The sequence below is a fragment of the Vombatus ursinus genome, unplaced genomic scaffold, assembly GCF_900497805.2.
Source record: "Vombatus ursinus unplaced genomic scaffold, bare-nosed wombat genome assembly UNPS02014945.1, whole genome shotgun sequence".
Lineage (NCBI taxonomy): Eukaryota > Metazoa > Chordata > Mammalia > Diprotodontia > Vombatidae > Vombatus > Vombatus ursinus.
Genome location: NW_020954723.1, coordinates 6,032,954 through 6,052,641, shown reverse-complemented (window position 1 = coordinate 6,052,641; position 19,688 = coordinate 6,032,954). Strand labels below are relative to the sequence as shown.

At 40.1% G+C, this 19,688-nt stretch overlaps 1 protein-coding gene across 5 annotated transcripts in view; it reads right to left on the bottom strand.

Annotated features, from left to right (window-relative positions):
- Positions 1–19,688, bottom strand: part of FOXN3 (forkhead box N3) — a 453,536-nt gene that overhangs the window by 389,121 nt on the left and 44,727 nt on the right. The window contains exons 4-5 of one of the 5 annotated variants that reach the window (XM_027844682.1): positions 17,531–17,984; positions 17,279–17,369 (exon numbers count right to left, since the gene is read on the bottom strand). The exons of 3 other annotated variants lie outside the window; for them this stretch is intronic. The gene's annotated coding sequence lies outside the window, so the exon portion shown is untranslated. The remainder of the gene's footprint in view (positions 1–17,278; positions 17,370–17,530; positions 17,985–19,688) is intronic. One more of the 5 variants, XM_027844685.1, reaches the window with a different exon arrangement.

The following is a 19,688-nucleotide window of genomic DNA, read 5'->3' as shown; positions in this document are numbered from 1 at the left end:
GAAAATGAAGACAATCTTTAGGAATAGCCCCTCAGGTCATACTGATGGGTATAAAAATCCATCATCCCCCACCAATTCCTCCAGAGCCATAACTAGCAATTTTGGTAACTCAGGCAACCTAGGACAAGTCACACTTGCCAAAAGCCCAACAAAACATGACCCAAAATCAACCTTTTAATCTGGGACACTGGTCCCTGTGGACAGAATATACCAGGCATCAAAACACCACTCCTGGTGGAGTGGGGTACTAGGACTGGAAAGGAGAGGTAATAAGCCGTCCATCTGGTTGATTGGTTCCCATTTTAGCTAATTCTTCTTGTCAAATTTTGTTACTATGCAGCTGAAGGACTGCAAGTGCTTTTAGCACCCTCTAAATTTAATACTTCGGGGAGAAGCCCCAGTTATGTCTTTCAACCCTATTGAGAATGTGATCATAGAACCACAGACCTACAAAAGGGAATTCAGAGTTCATTCTAGACTAATCTCTAACCCCTACCCATGACTCTTCTCTATAACACCTCCGACCTCCACTGACCCTGAGGTATCACTGCTTCCCAAAAGAGTCCATTCCATTTTCAGATAGTCCTAATAGCAAGTGTGCCCTTATACTGGATTGAAATCTGCCTTCCTATAATTTCCACTGTTGGGTCCCAGTTTTGCCTTCTAACACCAGGAAAGACAAGTCTGATTCCTTTTCCATGTGACAATACCTTTAGATACTTGAAGACAGTGATTACATTCCCTCTGTCTTTTTTGGAGGGGGGGGAGGGGTTAAGCGACCTGCCCAGGGTCACACAGCTAGGAAGCGTCAAGTGTCTGAGGCTGGATTTGAACTCAGGTCCTCCTGACTCCAGGACCGGCACTCTATCCGCTGCGCCACCTAGTGGCCCTCCCATCTTTTCTTTTCCAGGCTAATCGCGTTCAATTCCTTCAAACTGTGCTTGTATGCTGTGTTTTCTCGTCCTTTCACCAATTCAGCCAGTCATTCTCCACTGCTAGCCCCTTGCTAAACCACGAACCTCAGTTTAGCAATAATCATCCTAAGATCACTTTCCGCTAACGCTCTCCAATCTCATAGGATCACAGGGCTGGAAGGGACCTCAGAAGTCATCTAATCCGAACCTCTCATTTTGCAGATGAGGAAACGAGGCACAGGAAGGATATGTGACTTGCACAAAGTCACACAGATTGTGCCAAAGAGATAGGACTGGAATGCAGGGCCTCTGACCGGAGGGTCAGTACGCTTTCCATTGTATCATACTATCTCCACATACCAACGCTGAAATCTAAATGTCTCTAAAAACCTTATAATGAGATAGAAAAGTGAAAGTTTAACTCCAGACAGTGGGGTTCTACTCAAGGTTTTGTGTGTGCGCAGACAACTTTCTTTCAAAGGCTCAAGAAAAACAAACAAATAAAAAAAACCAACAATAAACCCTACCGCTGAGGAGGAAAAAATAAACTTTAGTCTCTTCCAAAAGAAAAAGAGTCAAATTTAATATGGTGAGAGAAATTTCAAAGTACCCATCGGAGAATCCAAATATCCATGATTTAAATGGAATTCCCTTCTCAGACTCATGGGCACTCTCCTACCATTTGGCAAGTCCAAACCAGGCCGACGCAGACTCCCAAGTTAAAAACCTTACACAGTAGCACAAGCAAGTAGGCAGGCATTGCAGGCTGATCTCAATGGAAGCCGAGTGTAACAAACATGCTTGCATTTAGTTGTCTCCGTGCAGCCTGAAGGCAACAGCCTGGTACCAGTGGACGGAAGCTTCAGACTGGAAGGTACCTATATCTTTATATCCTCCCAACTTTCATGTCATTGCCATGGGGCTAATGGGGCCATCACCAGGAGAAGGCAAAGCCGATGCCCACCTGCCTATTCAGAAGGGCTCTGTGATGTGAGATGTCATTGTTTCACCTTTAAGCACCGGAGGGAGGCCAAAGGACAAAAGGAAATGGAGGCAGACACAAATGCCACAGATCTCATTTTCATCAAAGAGGTCATTAAGCAGTGTGACCATGGATGGTTCTTGGTGTAGAAGTTTTCTCTGTAGAATGGGCACAAAAAATACCTCTAGACCTACCCCACAGAATCACTGTGAGGAAAGGGCTTAATAACCCTGTATCTAGGGAAGCTAGGTGGCCACACTTGATAGAGTGCCAGGCCCAGAATTTGGAAAACATGAGTTCAAATCCAGCCTCAGGTACTCATTAAGATATGTGACCCCAGGCAAGTCACCTAACCTTGTTTGCCTCAGTCTCCTCATCTATAAAATGAGCTGGAGAAGGAAATGGAAAAACATTCCAGTATCTTTTACAAGAAAATCCCAAATGGGGTCACAAAGAGTCAGACTGATTGAAAAATGATTGAACAACCAAACCTTTATTTGCTATAAAAATATAAATCATATAAATATTATCTATTTTATAAAAAATATTATTTCATTTGATTCTCACAATAACCTTGGGGGGTAGGTGCTATTGTCATCCCCATTATACAGTCCAGGAACAATGGGGATGAAAGTGAATATATTTAATCCAGTAAGCATTCATTAAGCACCTACTATAAGTAAATTTGCAAATTTAGAGACATCTCCACTCCAAATGTTCATATGGACTATTTGTGCCTGATTGGCAGTAGAGTCTTCCAAGCTCCTATTGATCTGATCAGCCACAGTCGGACACACTGTACCTTGACTCCAACACAGTGATATTATTTTGGGCCTCTTTGAGAACCAAGGACAACAATCAACCAACTACGTGTAAAGTACTTGTGATTAGTATGAGCGCTACAAATACAAATATAAAACATTACCTCCTTCAAAGAGCTTAGAGTCTACTGAGGGGAAACAGAATTTATATCCACACAATTAAATACAAGATAATTTGAGTGGAAAAAGAGCACTAATGTTGGCAGTCCCAGGGAAGGTTTCACAAAGGATGTGATCGAACCTGAGCCAATGAGCCCAGTAGGAAGATAAGGATTCTGAAAGGTAGAGATGTGGAAGGAGCACATTTCAGGAACAAGGGCAAATACATGAAGCAGAACACAAGGCCAAGTTCCCTGAACATCAGTAGTCCAATTTGGCTCAAATGTAGAGCGAGTGAAGAGGTATCATGTCAAATAAAGCTGAAAAGATATGTTGGAGCCAGACCATAGGTGACTTGAAATACTAGTCTAAGGAGTTTACATCTTCTCTTCAAGGCAAAAAGAAGTCGCTGAAGATTTTTAAGCAGAAATGTGACACGGTCAGTTAGTCAATAAGCATTTATTAAGCACCTACTATGTGCTGGGCATTGTGCTAAGCACTGGGCATACAAACAAAGAGGGAAGAGGAGAAAGTCCCTTTTCTCAAGGAACTTGGTCTAATGGGGGTGGGGTAGAAAGCATGCAAATAATTATGTACAAATAGCTATAGGATAAATCGGAAATAATCAACAGAAGACACTAGAATGAAGAGGGATCAAGAAAAGATTCCTGCAGGAGGTAGCATTTTTAACTGGGACTTGAAGGAAGCCAAGGAGGTAGCAGAGATGAAGAAGAGGAAGAGCTTTACAGGCAGGGGGGTCCAGCTGCTAAAAATACCCACAGAGCAGATAGAGTATCTTGCTCACTGAACAGCAAAGAGGTCAGTGTCACTGGATCTCAGTATGCATTAGGGTATTAGATCTAAGACTGGAAAGGTTGAGAAGGGGTGAGTTGTGAAGGGCTTTGAATGCCAAACATGATTTTATACTTGATCTTGGAGATGATAGAGCATTCCTGGAGTTTATGATAGATAGACCTGGATGGTTAGGATGGATTTCAGAAAGGAGAAAATGGACATAGAAAGAGCAATTAGAAGAATATTATACTAGTCCAAGTAAGAAGTAATGACGGCCTGAATTAGGGTGGCAGCTATGTGAATGAAGAGAAGGGGACTGACACAAGAGATGCTTGTTTGTTTCATTGCTAGAAGGATTTCTGGTGAAGAATGCCTTCAAACAATGCACGCTGGTACCTATTCTGCAACTTGGGAGATTTTTTTATTAGGGAGGAAGAATTCACAGCTTTTGACAACTGGTTGGATATGGAAGAGTCAAGAATTATACTTAGGTTACAAACCTGAGTGACTAAGAGGTCCCCAGATACAAGAGGTAATTCTGGAGAAGGATAGGCTTGAGGGGGACTTAAGTTCATTTTGGGGTATGTGTAAAATCTTCATTAAATAAAGTAATCAAGTTTTCACCATCTTTTTCGAGTCTGACACTTCATCCTTAAAAAAATGGAAAATACCACTACCGGGCCTATATCCCCGAAAGATCAAAGTTGGAGGAAAGGAACCCATGTGTATAAAAATATTTATAGAAGCTCTTTTCATAGTAGCAAAAAAAGGCAAGTAAGGGAGTACCCACTTTTGGGTAAATGTTATGCATATTACGGTATATAAATATAATAGAATATTATTGTGCTATAAGAAGTTATGAAATGGCCACTTTCAGAAGAAACTAGGAAGACCTCTGAGAACTGATGCAGAACCAAGTGAGCAGAACCAGGAGCAGAAGTTATACAACTACCACAGCATTATAAAGACAAACAGTTCTGAAAGACTTTAGAATTCTGATCATCAATGATTCTAGAAGACTAGTGAGGAAGGACACTCTTTCCCTTCTGATAGAGAGGTGATGGACATAAGATGCAAAAAGAGCCAGAATTTTTTTACTTGACCAACAAAGAAATTTGTTTAAATTGGCTACACATATTTATTACAAGGGTTAGGTCTGTCTTTCTGTCTGTCTGTTTTCCTTTCTTTCTTAAATTGGGGAAGGGAGAAGGAAATAATCATTTACACAGAGCCTACCATGTGCTGGGTACTATGTATGCTAAGCCCTTTTCAAAAATATTATCTCATTTGATTTTCACACCAATCCTGAGAGGAGGATGCTATTATTATCCCTATTTTACAATTGAGGAAACTGAAGCAAATAAAGGTTAAGTGACTTGCCCAGGGTCACATAGCTGGGAAGTGTCTAAGGCTGGATCTGAACTCAGGTCTTCCTGATTTCAGGTTTAGTATTCTATCTACCGAATTACCAAGGAAAGTGAGAAGAAGAAAAATTAAATGCTTGTTAATTTAAAATAAAATAAAATTATTTTAAAGGTATCAATAATGGAAAGGAGGGTCCATGGTACAAATGCAGGACTGAGAGTCAGGAGATCTGGATCATGGTTCAAAATCTACTGCTGTATCTGTGGCCTTAGGTTAGTCCCTTCTTCTGGACTCATATGATCAAAGATATAAAGTCTGAAGGGACCTTTGGGGTCACTGAGACCAGTGCTTTCATTTTACAGATAAGGAAAATGAGGCCAAGAAAGATTAAGGGACTAGCCAAGGTCACCTATCTAATAAATACACAAGGCAGGATTTGACCCCGGGTTTTCCTGACTGCATCTACAGAGTTCTATGCCTTATACCACATTATTTCTGATTTTTGCTCTTCTGTAATATGAGGGGGTTAGACTCGATATCTCTACAGTCCCTTCTAGATCTGTGCCTCCATTTTAAAAACCAGACTATCCAATGACCTCATCCAGTTGGAGGACGCGCTGTGTAAAGTAATGAGCCATTAGCAGCAAACATGTACCGTGGCACCAGCAAGAATTCCCTCATTCCCAGACAACTAAGTGAAAATCTTCCATCCATCCTTTTGCACGTTAAGGGTGTCTGCTCCACCAATCTGTCTGCTGGTGACAGCAAAGAGAAACCCAGAACATTTGGTGTAGCCCAAGGGTAAAGGAAAAAAAAAAAGAGCAGAGTGTCCTTGACAAGCAGTGGTCTCCAGGCTACACCTGGGTAACTTGTCACCAACAGGCTTCAGACAATCATTGATCAGAGATAGCAAGGAAGTTAAAGCAACAGCCCTCACCATGTCGGCTATAATCCTCACAAACTAAGGCAACCAAGAGTCCTTGGGTGAGCATCTCATCTAAAGGCAACCAGGACGTGAAAACAACATGGAACACACCTGCTTTTCTTACTTGTATTCTGAGAGGAAAGGTAAAGTTTTTAATACATGCCTGCTGGACATCTATCATCAGGACACAAAGCAATCTTCGTAGGAGAGAGAGAATGCTTTGCAGGCTAGCAAAACACAAAGTCACATCACACAATATTGGAAACTCAAGGCCAGATCTTCATCATTTCAAAGGTCTCTCTGCCTAATAGCAGAACTTGCCCATGAATGTGCCTGGCTATGCTTTAAAAGAAAGCAGATATTTCCAGGGTTCAGGGATCTTTAAAATCCCATCGGCCTTTTAAGTGGGATACAATGACATCCTCTGGTTTATAGGCTAGATCAGAGGTTTAAGTTTGAAGTCTCCATTACCTACCAAGAGTTTCAGAGATATGATGACAAACTCAAGGCCCAAAGTGGCCATTTTGAAAATGACAATCACGTAAGCAAACCTGATTGTGCCGGTCTGTCTTCTTTATAACATTTTAATGGCACTCATCTCATTACAGGCTTCATTCATTCTTCGTTCGGAGGAGACAATGGGGGAAATCTGTGAGCCTGAGACGCATCTTTCTCCTTCAGTTGGGAACTTCCTGTGGGTTCCTGTAGTGCTTGTTAAGTCAGAAGAGAACCTGGGTCACTCTTCCTGGAGAGCTCATTAAATCCACGTCTGTTTGTACTTGATGTATGAAAGGATAATCATTTATTAGCTTAAGAAAGAACCCATGCCTTATTGAGAACTGTCACTCTGAGCAAATTGGCCGTCGTCCCAGCAAACAAAAGCAAGTGTGCAATTCAAATATATTTGTGAAATTCAGGTATCTCTTTTACTGACTAATCTTAATGAATTAACAAACTAAGAGGGTTTCCCTTCAAACAAACAAGTAATTAGACTTGACAACAGCAGTCTAAACACAGCTTTTCATGAATGAATTTGTTAATCTTTCTAATTTAAACACCAAATTTAGTCTGGACATAGGTATAATACAATGGCTTTGTGAGGGCCTTGTCCTTTTCCACATGATGGAGTCTTTAAATCTATAATCATGGCAAGTAAACATGAAGCAGTCTTTTCAAACAACCCTATAGGGTTCGATTCCAAATGCATTCTATTTGCTCACAGATGGAATGAATCATCTATTTCTCCAGAAGTTGACCGATCCAACAAATAATTAGTTAAGTAACTACTGTCTACAAAGGAATACTTCTGGGAACTAGGAGAGAAAGAAAGATTAACATGGCCATTCCTTGCACTCTGGAATCTTAACCCAAAAGATGCACCCACCACCATTTAAGAATGGTTCTGAAGATCTAGGAATGAGTAAAGCCAATCTGAGAGATGCTTTCCACTTTAATGAGAAGAGAAAGAAGAGAAAACATGGCCATACAGTCCCAGAATCACAGATTTAGAACTGGGAGGAACCTTAGGTATCATCATGCCCAGCCCCCTCATTTTACAGATAAAGAAACTGAGGCAAAGAAAGGATAAGCAACATGCCCAGACTTAACAGAATTATTCATTTTCTGAGGTAGAATTTGAATCCAAGGCTTCCTGTCTTCCTTTCTCCAAGTCCAGCACTCTATCCAATTCACCATGCTGCATCTTATTAAATACAAAGTTAAGTCATCTATAATTAACTTTTCTAGGATTACAATGGAGTCAACTAAATGCTCTCTAACATTCCTTCTACCTTTAGAATTTTATGACGCTATCTTTCAAACATCAGAGGGAACAATTCTGAAAGGAAATTTTTATAAGCACTTCAAGTGGAATGATTAGTTAAAAGCAATTTACCTTCAAAACTGAACATAATTAATGAAACCCTTGGTTTAGGAATGTTGGCATAATAGCATGATACAATGGATTTGGAGATGCAATGAGTTAAAAAGCCAGCTCTGCTACTTACTACCTACATAGGGCAAGCCATTTTTTCTATCTCAGTTTCCTCACCCATAAAACGAGTTGTAATATAGTAAGAAGAGCAAGCAGTTAGTGTTTTAAGATTTGCAAAGTGTTTTAATAATATAATATTTAATCCTCACTTACCTGGGAGCTAGGTGCTAATATTATCCTATTTTTGCTGATGAGGAAACTGAGGCAGGTAAGGCTTAAGGGACTTGCCCACGGACACACACATCTAGGACATGTCTGAGGCCAGATTTGAACTCAAGTCTTCCTGACTTCACTGCACCACCTACCTGCCTAGTTGTACTAGATAAGTAAATGAAAAAGCATTTATTAAGTGCTTACTGTGCTCCAAGCACTGTGCTAAGTAATGAGGATACAAATATTGAAGCAAAGACAGTAGTCCCTGATTTGAAGGAACTTTCATTCTAACGGGAGAAGCAAAATGCAAAAGGGAATGGTGGCCATGAAGGGGCACTTTGGTCTAGATTACAAGGATGGTGAGTAGAGCTTTAGGAGAGCCTGACATACCCTATCCAGGAACAAGGGCAGGATTGATTCTGATCTTGGTTCAGGGCTCCAGAACTGGAGGTGGGAAGAGAGAGGGAAGGAAAGGTGGCCTTAGAGGGCATTAGTGAAATATGGTTGGGGCTTTCTTGAAAGAGTATTTGGTGTATGTGGTGTTTAGGGAGGACTAACACCTCTGGTATTAGGGCTTGCTGAGCCCTTTTCAGGGCTGCTCATCCATCTTCGGTGTCCACCTGTCACCTGATTCTCTCCCGTGGCTCTAAGAAGCTGTAGCCTGCGCAGAGGACCACACCCCAGTAAAACGATCTTGGCAGACAGGCTAACCCAGGTTGAGGGTAATGGACAGGCCTCACACTCATCGGTAAGTTAGGGGAATATCTACCCCAAGCATAGAAAGCAAGTATGTGAAGACCTCCCACCCTGGGCAGAATGGGCAGATGAGAACAATTTTTTCCAACAGCCATGAATGCAGCTTGGGCTCACTTAGAGCTTGGTGAGACACTGAAAATGCCAAAGTCATCCATTGCATCCTGGCCGTTGACCAATTTTTGTCTTGCCACTAGACTTCCATGATTCAGGAAGAGAGAGTGAAGCTGACAACTTTCTGCAACTCTGCCTCACTTAAATCCAACTCACGTGCAAGTCAAGACATCACCCTGTGATATCATTGGTCCTCTTTGAAAATGAAGGATGAACAACAATTTGGAAAGTAGTCACTGATCAGGAAAGTGGGGTGCCAGAGCATTAGTTCTTCCAGGTAACAGTTTATGGTGTGGGCAATGGGGAGGTCATCTAAGATTCCTTCCAGCACTAAATCTTACAATCTTACTAAGGGAGAGGCAGCTTTGTAGAATGAAAAGAACAGTAGACTTTAACACAGAAAACTTCACTTGAATCCTGGTTCTACCACTTAGTAGCTGGGTGACCATGGGAAAGTCACTTAACAGATAAGGAATACAGTGAGGATAAAAATACCTACATCAATTAGCTTACCACTAATAAATTAACAAACTTTTATTCAGAACTTACAAAGAGCTAGGAGGCACTATGCTAAACACTGGGGATACAAAGAAAAGCAAAAACATGGTCCTGCCCTCAAGAAGATCACATTCTAACATAATAAGAAATAGGCTCTGTAAACTGTAAAGCGCTATATATAAATGTGTGCTAATTGTATTATATTATGTTAGGTTGTAAATTCCTTGAGGGCAAGGACTGTGTCATTTTTTAATCTTTGCATATACAATGCATGGCTTTCAGGTGCTTTCAAAATGCCTATTGAATTTAATTGAATATGAAAGAGAAAGAAGCAAGAAAAGGTTGAGCAAAATTCTGCAAGCAGCAAACCCTGGAAAGTAAAACTTTTAGTTTCCAATGCAGCAGGAGGGTAGTGCTAATAGTCATTCCTCCAAAGGCTCAATACACCAATTAGGTCCCAAGGCAACCTGAACAGTTACCAACCTGAGACTAATGACCCTAGAGATTAATTCTACCGGAAGAAGGCACCAAGAGACCTATAAGGCTAACGCCTTTGTTAATTTGGGCAGAGTCAGAAGCGGTGAATAACTGGGTTAGGTTTTGATGCTCACAACTTTTTCAAGCCTTACTACTCAGATCCCAGAAATAAAGACTGACACATCAAGGAAGAAGTACAGACACAGCCACTCGGTTCATTAGAACTGGGAAAATAACATCACTTTTTGCACTTGTAAGAAGTCAACTTAAGTTAGTTCTCCCCTTTCATCCTTATGAGATCCATCCAAAGCTAGATTCCTGGCCCAAGCAGAAAGAAGAAACTACTCTATTCTAACTTTGCTTTAAGAAAAAAAGAAAAGAAAAGAACAAAAAAAAAAACCCGTCAACCCTTTTTTATGTTTGAGTCAAGCAAGACAATGTACCAAAGAATAAAAGAAATAGTACGGTGAGCATGTGAGATTTAGAAGTCCGTTTATTTTCTTCAATTAAAATATCGATGTAATTGGCTCCAAAAGGCAAGCCCAGGAAGCACAGGATAGAAGATATAAAGCCAGATTTTGGTTCCATTGTAAGGAATAACTCTAAAAATTAGAAGATGGGCCAACTTCTGAGACAGTGACATCTCCATCACTGAAGGTCTTCCATAGGAGATTGCCTCTAGGTTCATTATTTTAGAACTATGAAAAATTTTAGAAATCACCTAGTTCAACCCCTCTCATTTTTGAGACTAGGAAACTGAGTCAGGGATGTTAAAGAGTATAGGCTAAACTGAGTGACATCTGAAATCCATTCCAAATCTCAGATTTTGTAATCTCTCAGCAAAACAACAATAAAAATCCATCACAGCATAAAATGTCACAATTTGTGAATCCATATCAAAATTATAACAATAATAATGATGATGATAACAGTAATACTAGCTAGCATTTACATAGAACTTACAATGTGCCAGGTACTGTGCTAAGCACTTTATAAACATTATCTCATTTAATCCTCACAATAACCCTAAGTAGTAGATGCTATTACTATCCCCATTTTACAACTGAAAAAAACTGAGGCAAAACAGATGTTAAATGACTTGCCCAAGGTCACACAACCAGTAAGTTTCTGAGGCCGAATTTGAACTCAGGTCTTCCTAATTCTTGCCCCTCACTCTAGCCACTGTATCATCTAACTACCTAAATAAACAAATAAAAATGAAGAAACATTGTGGAGAGGATAAATGATTAACCCAAGGTAACATGACTAGAAAACATAAGAGCTAAAATTATCTGTCTGCTATCCCATAACTGCTTAAAAAAAGTATAGAAAAGGCTGGAAAGGAAATTCCTCCTTCCTCTTCAGTGACCAATTTCTATTTTCTACCCACTTGTTCATTTTGAATCAGCAGCTAAGTGTGTTGAGTCTGTGTGTGTCTGTGTGTGTGTGTGTGTCATAAAATGATACAGTTGTCAGCTTAAGGAACCATGTTTCCAAAATGCTCTGCATTCTGCTTCTGCTGCTGTCTCCTCCCAAATCTCAAGATAACGCTTATATCAAACTCTTGACATTTTTTCATTCATCATTCAACCAAAGATTTAGTCCCATTGGCCAGTGAATGGGAATTCCTAAGTGTGGGCTAACTCTTTCAAAAGTAAAGCAGCAGTTCAGCTCCAAAGGAGTTGTATTGCTCATTCCACTATTTTAAAATGTCCCTTTAGAGAGAAGTCCAACAACCCCAACATTTCAACTCATTTCCAATCCCCAACTCCTTGCACACATCTAGATTTGTCCAGTGAGAAATATGCACATACTGGACATATTATTGTAGTATGTGAAATGTTGTTCAGTCATTTCAGTTGTGTCCTGCTCTTCATGACCCCTTTCTGAGGTTTTCTTGGCAAAGATACTAGAATGGTTTGCCATTTCCTTCTCCAGCTCTTTTTACAGATGAGGAACTAAATGACAAATATATTTTTCTTGTGTAATTACACAGAATGCCATCAAGAATGACGGACGTGGAAGAACTGGTGGGATGCATTAAAAAGGCACATCCTGAAGACACTTATTATAGGAAAACATTTATCAAGTACCTACTGTATATATGATCCCATATAAGTAGGGGGAAGAGAGCACAGTCATGTAAGAGGGGGAAAGGGGATGATATTAAAGAAAAGGCCACAATACTAGTTTCTGAGGCTATTCTAACTTTATCCCTGGACCAAAATTGAGGAGAGTGCAGACTTATTCACCACAGGGATGTCGTGTCTGCTTTGGACTGATATCCTGGAGCCAATCTGTAGGAAAAAACTACATCCAAGCATGTGTCAGAGAAATGCCACAAACGTGTATATACAGTGTACGTATATGTGTGTGTATGTATATATATATATTTATATACATATATACACATATATATACATATATATATTTATAGCACATGATTTGCATATTACTGGGGCATAGTTAAGCAGATTATGGAGTTCATTGTTAGCCCATAAATATACTGACACTGAAATGTTCTTTCTTAGATTTTTCTCAGTTATCTTGTTATTTACCTATTACTACTGACCCAGGTACTTTACACCAGAGAAAGACAGCATTGTATTGGACATTGTTTTGGAAAGAGAATTGGATATGGAGTCAGAAGTCTTGGCTTTTAGTCCTGGCTCAGACACTTATTAACTTAGCCATGTGACCAACAGCCAAGTCATCTCTCTGAAAATCAGTTTTCTCCTTTGTAAAAATCTACCTCTTCTTACTCTAAGATGAGGGCTCTTTCCATGACATGTACTATTTCCTACAGTTGCATCACTATAACATACCCATACTAAACAGTTAAGACAAAGGATTTCCATGTATTTGAAATGACAAATCTTGTGTTATATTGTACTATAACAAGTGATCTGTTTTAAAATACTCTTTATATTAACCTTTGAAATGAAGAAAATGAGAGAAAGCTAATTTAGATATCCTCCTAAGGGCAAAAGCTCCATGATCAGAGTATTTGGCTCTTCCAATTCATTTGGATTGAAGTCCAATACCATCAGGATTACTAAGAAGTAGACTGTCACTTATTCACTAATTAACCCCTTTCCCACATTGACAATCCTTCAAATACTTGAACCTACTCTAGCCATCCTATCACCCCTAAGCCTTCTCTTTCCAGGCCAAACATTTCCAGTTTCATCAACCCATGTTCGTATGACAGAGCCTGAAAGTCCTTGACCATCCCTAGTTCCTTTCTCTCTGGATGTCTTCCGGCGATCAATGCTCTTACATTATGGTGCCCAAATACTCCAGATGTAGTCTGACCAGGGAAGAAACTATCATCTCCGTACTCCTGAAAGACATGTCTTTTTAATGTAGCTCAAGATCCTGTTTTTAAAAAGTCCTGCTGACTCACACTGAGCTTACTATAATACACGAAAACCCCCAGATCTTTTCCATAAAAACTAAGCAAACTTTTACCATCTTGTCCTTGTGAAGGTTTTTTTTAAAACTAGAAGAATTCAGGCTAAGTTTTTGTTGTTGTATTTTAACCCCAGAGTGAGCACACTTTCCCAGAGGACATAAGTTCAAATTCTGCCTAGCATGCTTCTTGCCTTGGGTGACAAATGGGACAAAACACTTCGCCTCCTTCAGCCTCAATTCCTTCATCTGTAAAATGAGGGGACTGGACTAAATGGTCCTTTTGATGAATGTCCCTCCCATATCTCCAGCTATGATTCTTCATTCAGCAGCACAGGGTTGGTCCCTGTGGGCAAAGATCTCTGTGGCACTCGGCTGAAGACCTGTCAAGTTGACGTTGAATCATTAACTTTTTTTTAATTCTGGCCACTCAGCCAGGTCTGAAATCATTTAATTGTATTATCTTCTAGCTCATATTTTTCATCTTTTCCACAAGAAGAGCATGAGATGTTTTATCAAATGCTTTGCTAAAATCTAGGAATATACAGAAAAGGTGTTGAACAAGTGATTAGAACCAGATTGAAATGCAATTGAGAAAAGCTTTACAAAATAAATAAAAGTACAATACAACACAGTTAATTTGTGGTTTTCTAAATCCCTTTCTGGACAGCTTGGTTGGATAGAGTGCCTGAAGATTCATCTTCCTGAGTTCAAATCTGGCCTCAGACATTTAATGGCTATATGACCCTGGGCAAGTCAGTTAACCCTCTTTGCTTCACTTTCCTCATCTGTCAAATGAGCTGGGGAAGGAAATGGCAAACCAAACCAGTATCTCTGCCAAGAAAATCCCAAATGGAGCCATGAAGAGTCAGATATAACTGAACAACAACAAAGTGCCTTCTACGGAGTAGATTACATCATTACATTCTACTTGAGTAGAGTACATCACTTACCTATAGCATTTCTCTGATCTACCAGCACTCAGCAGAAAAACAAAATAAAGTTAGTACGGTATTGCCTGTTCTTGAAGACCTCTTGGCTCAGTGTAATTAATCACTTTTTTCCCCCTAGACATTCACTAGCCCCTCTTTAATGATTCATTCTATGATTTCCACAGAATTCCAAGTCAAGCTCACTAGCTTTAGTGGGCAGACTTTTCCCTTCTCTTTTTTTATGATGAGGACGACATTTGCTCTTTATCAGTCCTCTGACCCTTCCCCCTTTACTGCTAACAGTTGTTCGGCTACCAGTTCCTTCTGTGCCCAAGGATCTTCTTATTCTGAACAAGGTTACTTGAACTTGTCAAAGGCATCTAGATACTCCTAACTTATCCTAGAAGACTACCGAAATACTATAATCAGTAAAGCAGCTGAATATCAACCATAGAACCAATAAACATTTGTCAAGCCCCTAATACGTACAAGAAAAGTAGGTAACATGGATTAATAGATAAAGTTCTAGAGGTACAGTCAGAAGGACCTGGATTCAAATTATTCCTCTGACTCTAGTTGCATAATAATTCACAAGTCATTTAATCTAAGCAGCTAGGTGGCACAGTGCCAGATGTATAGTCAGGAAGACCTGAGTTCAAATGCAACCCTAGACATTTACTTAGCTGTGTGACTTTGGGCAAGTCAGTAACTTCTGTCTGCTTCAGTTTCCTCATCTATAAACTGGGGATAATAATAGCATCCATTTCTGAGGACTGTTATGAGGATCAAATGAGATAATACCTTAAAACTGCTTTGCAAATCTTAAAGCACTATATAAATACTTATTGTTATTATTATTAATTATAATTGGATTTATAATGCCAGGTAAGAAAAAAATACAAAGGATAAGAAACCATCCATGAAAGAGGTAATCTAGTCATAAGTTTATATGAACATAAGGAATAATATCAGGAAACTAATGTTAAGTATCCAATGAGTAGAAGGGGCTTACTCCCTTTTTTGAATCACAACTTAAGCGATTCTCTTTCCAGAGTAAGGGCTTCATTGTTAAGCCTAGTGGCTCTACTCACCACCAGCAGGTGTTGACTCACACAGAAATCTGACTTTAGAAGCACCAGCTAGGGAGCCAGAATGTGGAAGGAAGAACTGAGCCCAGGAGAAAAGTAGTGATTATCAACACAGAGGCAAGTCTCCAAACCAGCAGATTCCCTTTGTAAAGTTGTTCATATAGGGCCTAAGGACACAGCAGCCAGGCTACAGTTTTGTGTTAACCACAAAATAACCTTGGGATACCCTGAAAATAATTGTGTAAACTCAGATCCTTTCCCAGCACTACCTCCCACTTGGCCCTTTCCATGATCATTCCTTATGTTGAGTCATTTGCTTTGCCCAAGTCCCTGCCAAAAAAAATGAAACCTATGATATCACTAATAATAAAGTAAAAAGATTACTACATTTGAAACACTGCAAGAAAAATAAGCACTAAGAATACAGCTGACTCTTCCCATGGTTCTTTGTCATCCTATGCCTGAGGTACTGAGTCAGAAAATCGTGTCCACCACCATCTTTATTTCACCCTTAGGGAAGCAACATAGGACAGTGGTGGATGTTGCAATGGACTGGGATCAGGATTCCGGTCCTGGTTCTGCTGCTAACTGTGTTTCCTTGGGTAAATTACCTCCCCTCTCTGAACCTCAACCTTCTCCTCTGCAAAATATCATTTCAAAGGTGACTTCCAGCTTAAACATTCTATGAGTCTCCATCTCAATGGAGAAGTCAATTGGTGCACTGTCTCATAAGGTAGATGGAAATGGTTAAAAAGAGGGACAACTTTAACAAAGATTAGGAAAACATAAGACAGCAGGTGATTTGGTGAAAGTGAGTAGAAATACTAAGGATTATTGGTTGACTCAAGTACCCCATACTTGGAGTATCAATTCAATCTCCCCTCCATAATCCCTCAAGTCTGGTTTAAATTTCTTGGGCAGGGAGTAAATAGATGGAGATACTCTTTGGTTCGACATATGCCAAGGCCATCAAACCTGGAAATACGAGAACAGCTGTGGTGTGGGAGAGGAGGAGGGAGGGTGACTAGTGGAGAACTGAGAAGCATTAGGCATTTAAACTGTTAACTTTTCATTTTGTACCCTAGTAACACAGTATAATCGTGATTTCATAGATTACCTGCTAGTGGAGCTCTTCAAGGATGCTAGAAACTGATGATTGATAAAAAACAAATCCCACCAAAGACCAACAAGTAATTCCTTCAAAAACTCCACACACATTCACACTTTATTCTTTTACCTTTTTTCCAAAAGCAAATTGCGACTGTCAGATGCACCCTCTCATTACTGTACCTGGCTCTTTTCAGAAGGGCTAATCAGAAAAGCCTACAGAGGGATTTAATCAGACTTTTTTTTTTTCTTCAAGTGACCTAATGTTTTGGTATGAAACTGCTGCCAGCTCACACTGGGTGGAAATTTAGCACTGTCAGCATTTAATTATTATTTTATTGTAGATTTCTTTACTTTCCAACAGGGAAGAAATAGCTAAAAAAAATTTTTTAAATGCACCGACTGCTTAGCTTTTAAAATCACAAGACACTGCCCTCATTACTTTGCTTTGTCAAAAATTACCAGTTTAGGACACGGTCTGTGTCATGGAAACACTCTTCCAAGTTAATAAGAGGTAGCAGTATCAATGGCATCCATCACTAGACTCCTGAAACTACAGATGATTACAAGATTGTTATTATCTAAATTCTTACTCCACTGAATCCTTCATTCACGGTTATTATGTTCAGCATATATTCAGGCAATATTCAGACCCAGGCAATATTCAGAAAGTCCCTGTCCTCAGAGCACCTACATTCCAAAGATACAACGGGAGGGGGAGAATATTGTTTTGATTTCCCCACGTTTGTTTTTCCTCTTTTTTTTCCTTCTAAGTAGAAGGAGGGAAAGACTAGAGATGTCTGTATAGTAACAAAAATAGGGTTTGTAATAGAAGAAAGCAGAGGCATTACCTTGCGGGGCACAGAACAGTCTCTTTTCACACTGCACAATACCGGGCTATGGGAAACACCTGGATCCAATAACAGCTGACCGCCCCAGTACCTATGTAAATGGGTCAGAAATGACTTATAAGGTGCTGCTGCATCCTGGATTGAACAGACCTGTACCTCATGATGAGAAACCAAGTGATGAAAGGCAGTGGGGTAAGGGCTGAGAAGGGGGTCACTTGAGAGTGGTAGGGATAAGTGTGCAAGCTGTGGTACCTGTGGTGCTAGGTCCTGGGTCTTCTCCCCTTGGGTCACCACTGCAGTGTGTGGGGAGTGGTCATAGGAGTCTGTGTCAGCCTGGGGTCATAGCTCATGCTGCTCCAGAACCACACAAGGGGTGCACCAAGATGGCAGACATTAAGGGATGATGAAAGCTGTAGGTTTTTCCAACAGAGGACTTGCCTCTCCAACCTGAACCAGTTGAGTTTGAGTTACTCTCACTCCTCCATTACCTCCACTACCCAGTGACAATAATCTGGCATACTTGACAAAGGGAAGTAAAAGAGACAGAGCAGGCCTTTATAACAAAAACACTACCAAATGATAATACATGAGTGTCAAAGGAAAGAGGGAAGGAAGGGAAGGAGGGAATCATTTTCAGAGTGTTGAGTTGAGATCAGTTTTCATTTTTCTCCTCTACCTTATCCGTCATCACCTCATATGACTTCTTCTAAAAGACAAGCACAAATCTAGTTAGTGTCAAGACATACAACAACCAAATGCAAAACACAAACCCTAACACAGTCAAAAAACAAACACAAGCCAAAAATCCTTCTTTTTACTCTATTTCATCTCAAATTACCATGACTTCTCTTCAGACTCAAACTCCCTGAGTCTGTCAAGTGTGTATTCATTATTACTAGCAAATATTTATTGAGCATTTATTATGGGCTAGATGCTAAGGATACAAAAATGAATCAAACAAGCTATCTGCCACAGGAGATATATATGAAAAGACATCTAACAATACAGAGGAACATGTACTAAGTGCGCATTGTATCCCCAGCACCTAGCATGATGGCTGGCCCACAGAAGGCACTTAATACATACTGACTCAGGAAAGAAGAGGAAGAAACAAGTATGTGTTGAGCACCTACTATGTGCCATCCATTGTTCTAAACACTTTTACAAATACTATCTCATTTGATCCTCACAATAACCTTGTGAAGCTAAGTGCTACTATTATCTCCATTTTACAGCTGAGGAAACTGAGGCAGACGAGTTAAATAACTTGCCCAGGGTCTCACATCTAGTACAAGTATCTGAGGTCATATTTGGACTTAGGCCTTCTGACTTGAGGCCCAGTGCTCTAGATATTGATAATCTAATCCATGCTAAAACAGCAGTCAGCAATACTGTATCCTTCTTGGATGTCCCCCCAACCCACTAATAGACACTGGTGAGACTTTTTAAAGAGTCTCAAACATGCATTAAACATCTCAAACATGACTAATCTTAGGTCAATTTTCATCAGTGATCAATTCTCCACCCTACCCCATCTCCTATGACTTTCTTCTTAGTTCAAGACCTGCATCCAAATATTCCTGGCCCCATGTAGATATGTGTACGGACAAATATGGACCTGAAAGGAAAATATGGTCCCTTGCCAACATAAAATGCAAGACCTATTTCTCTGAAATCACTGCCCAGTATGGCCCCAAAAGAAATAAAAAGGCTCATACACAGGGAAAAGAGGGCCTGGTCACCAGATGTTGTAAGTGCACAGTTTCATGAGAGAATGTATCCAAACAGTTTCCCTAGGAGCTCTTCAGAAATCTTGAAACCTTTTATATAATGAATCCTCTCCCGACCCCAAATCTTTGGCAGTCTGGTGCCACCTATGAACTACTTCTCAAAATAGTATTTTTAAATATAAAATGAAATACATGGGAATTATAAAGGAAACAAATCATATTGACTAAAAAAACCAATTGGCTTATAACCAATTGATTATAGAATTGTTGTTACTGTTTTAAGTTCATAGACCCCTGGTTAGGAGCTCTCGCCCCAGGGTCGCTCTCTTGTAGGCAGAGCTCAACAAATAACCACCTCAGCTGAAGAATGACCAGGATACATAAGATGTTCTGGGATGGATTTTATAGCTGTTACTACCTAGTTACTTCAGGAGCAGCGGCATTCTCACTATATAACTACAGGAATGGAACATGGATCATTTATACAGCAAAGTATTTGGGCACTGGGGTCCCAGGGGTCTCATCTTTAGCTCTGCAAAGACCAGGAGTGGATGAGGTGGTTCACTAGGCCAAAGTTCACAAGGACTTTCTCCAAGGGTCATGGTCAAGTGTATAAAACAGACTACAAAAAAAGGCTTGACCTCATAGGTGTATGTGGGCTATTCTTGGGCAACCAGCAA